We start from the raw sequence: 3,554 nt of genomic DNA, 5'->3' as shown, positions 1-3,554 counted from the left end.
AGCCGGGATGAAAACGCTGGGCCACATAGGTTTCAGGCGTCCAGCTTCCGGGTTGTTAGGTGCCGAGGTTTAAAAGAAACGGTCACTTCAGTGGCGTGCAGGACAGCGGGCGGATGGGTTCGCGGCGCGGGGGGGACCTTGAAGTGTTGTCACACTTTGGGAAAATAAAACGCAAGTTTCCTAACTCGGGGCGCTGATCAAAATGAAGGAATGTGTACTTCAGAAGCCACATCCAAAATACATGCAACTGGCGAAGGAAGGATTTGTGGTTGCTAAGCAGAGGCAGAGCATGTTTAGTTCTGTAACTTAGGATGTTGACTTAAGTTCAGGAATGTAACCCTGATAGAATAAGCAGAGTATTTTCATTGTGCTGCTCACCTGGGGGAGGGGGATTATTTTCCTTGTGAAGTGAAGCCCTAGATTTCCCATTACTCCTTCCTACTGGTGTATGTTATTTTATTGACCTTGTATCCAAAAAGCAATTTTTAAAGAGAAGGTTTTTTAAAACCCCCTATGCCTGTTTTGTGTTCTCCTTTGCCAAAAAAACAAAACACCTCATTACTTTACATGGATTGTGTCTGCGCCATTTGAATGGTTCTATTCATAAATAGGGAAACTTTTTCTGTTGCTTCTAGGAACATTTAATTGGTTTTAATCCAATGTTTCAATCCCAGTATCAAACATAAATGAACAATTAACTTCTTGAGCTTTGTGCGCTTGGGAAACTATTATATTTCATGGCTATTGCTGAAATATTTCAGAATATCATCACACTGGACCCATTCTTTTCAGAAAAGCATGAACTGACATCTCCTTTCACACTACAGCTCACTCCACTGAGTTCTGCTGCATGCTTAGAATGGACGGCAATCACTGGAAAGGATATGAGTCTACTCATTTCAAGGTACATGATGTGGGATAGAGTCAATCCATCCTAAGAAAGCCAAAATGAACTAACATACAGAATACAGAATACTAAGATACTGATACCCTTACCCATATACATTGCTTTTTAAAAATGCATTAAGGACCAATCTCGAAAGGAACAAGATCCAAGAACTGATGGTGAACAAAAGAAGGCCCAAGGAATAATTTTAAGAATGCTGCTATGCTTAACCAAAAGAGTCAGTGTTTCCCTAAAGCTATCTGATATCACACAATCACCTCAGCGTTTGAGGGCTTTAAGGACAGAGTTTAATTTACTAAGTTTTTATTAGGAAGCCTAGAGTGACTCCTGCTGGCAAACATTCAGTTTATTCCTACAATTACTAGTTCACCAGGTCAACTTAAAAAATAAGATGCAGGGTCCCAAGCCTGGAAACAATTATTACAACCATTATTCTTGTTGCTTTCAGGATGATTTGCGTTTCACATTCCAAGGATGGTGGTCATGGCCAGTTCCTCTGCTGTAACACCTCCTTTCCAACCTAAAGCAGCCTGTTTTTCTGGTTCTGAGGCTTTCTTGAGGCTGTCTAGAACTAATATACTTGCTTAAGAAGTTATGCTATTAACCAATAAATAGTTACTTCTCATTTTCTAGATTTGTATCTCCAAAGACTAAAAAGATACATAAAGACCTGTGTCACACTTAACCTTCCATACTATAGGCTCTTCCCACATGATGTAATAATCCTACAGCTATATTATAAAACACCCTCACTTCTTAGTTCTCAGCTCCATAGTTCTTTACTATGAAAAAATTCTACCCAAAAGGTTGTTATATTAGAGTTCTGCTCAATTCAGAAGAGTAGCTAAAAACGTAGAACTCTGGATTTAAAGCTATGTAAAAGCTGCAATGGAGCAGGGACATGGAGCTAAACTCTCTATCTTTGTTCAATCCAAAATGGTCAAACCAAATCAAAACCAGATTTTGAACACAACCAGACACCTAAATGCAAATTCACAGGCCAATTTAGGAATAAATCCATAAATAATCTAAAAACTATAACTTGTAACTTTTCCATTATCATCAACCAATGCTAACCTGATTAAGCCAGAGAACACCCTGGGAAATATAAAATGCAGGGATTACTTGCAGTCTTTTACTTCAAGACCAATATATGATGGCACCGCACAGTGGCTCACGCCTGTAATCCCAGCACTTTGGGAGGCCAAGGTAGGCGGATCACTTGAGGTGAGGAGTTTGAGACTAGCCTGGCCAACATGGTGAAACCCTGTCTCTATTAAAAATACAAAAATTAGCCAGACATGATGGCAGGCACCTGTAATCCCAGTTACTCAGGAGGCTGAGGCAGGAGAATAGCTTGAACCTGAGAGGCATAGGTTGCAGTGAGCCAAGATCGCACCACTGCACTCCAGCCTGGGTGACAGGAAAAGACTGTCTCAAAAAAAAAAAAAAGAAAAGAAAAGAAAAGAAAAGAAAAAAGGAAAAAAAAAAGAAAAACAAACAAACAAACAAAAGATATGAAAACCAGTGATAAAACACAGCAATCCTAGTTCCACCAAAGGAGGACTACCAAATAGAGGCACACTTGTGTGTAAGGTATGAAACACATTTCCATTCAAAACTGCTTGGGAGATAGAAACTGAGTATCATTCTATATTAGAGAGCTCCCCTATTATAAGTTTAAAGCTCTTAAGCAACAGGAGACAATAAGGGTGTGTTTTATTAAGGGTGTAACCTACTAAAACTTGTATCAACAAGTTAATAAAAGTATTCACCTAAGCACATTTGTGCAGAGGAGGGTAAAGGTTGGGTTTTGATATGCACTAAGGAGTGTCCTAGGTAGTTAGTGGGTGTTTTATTTTTATGCCTTTAGAACCAGATAAATGTGACATTCAAACAAAGAGCTGAGCTTTGAGGCTGGAGCAAGTACCAGCAAATGTTCAGTTTTTCCCATCGAATCTATCTGTATATATGGTTGTAAAAAGAGCTCACCACGAACAAATTATCAACTGGTTTGAGAGAATAACATACTATCCTTTTTAGACTAACAAGTGAAGTAAGCAAACGCCAAAAGTTATACACTGGACCCAACAGCAGTATGCAGATGCACGTGTATTCACCCCTTTATTTGGCTTCCAAAAGCCACTGCCTCTTTGTCACAACCCTTGTATTAAAAGCCAGTCATTCACATTTCACACTGTTCTTTCTACATTTGAAAAGATCTTTTTTAAAGCAGAACCTTTTAAAATTACTTATAATAAATTATGAGAAGACAGACATCACCAAGTCCACCTTAAGTATTTTCAAAAAGATTGGTGACTAGAAATATGTTAGCAAAATATACTTCTTTGGAAAATATAAGAAGTTTCTGATTATAGATGGAAATAAAAAATCTGAACCTATCATGGGGGCAATTTTCATGTCTTACTCAGACAAAAAAGTTCTGTAAATTTTCCCACATCTTTGTGCAGCTACAACTAATAACCTTACCTACATTAGCATGTAGGGATCACATGATACATTAATCCTTCTGTTCTTTCCTGTCTGTTCTTTTTATCCACTGATGAAAATAAGAAATGAATTATAGCTCTAGCTGGAATCATGCGTGTATGTACATACATACATACACACATGATACATATACACA

The sequence above is a fragment of the Colobus angolensis genome, unplaced genomic scaffold (assembly GCF_000951035.1).
Source record: "Colobus angolensis palliatus isolate OR3802 unplaced genomic scaffold, Cang.pa_1.0 Scaffold85, whole genome shotgun sequence".
Taxonomy (NCBI): domain Eukaryota; kingdom Metazoa; phylum Chordata; class Mammalia; order Primates; family Cercopithecidae; genus Colobus; species Colobus angolensis.
This window is presented reverse-complemented; position numbering follows the sequence as displayed.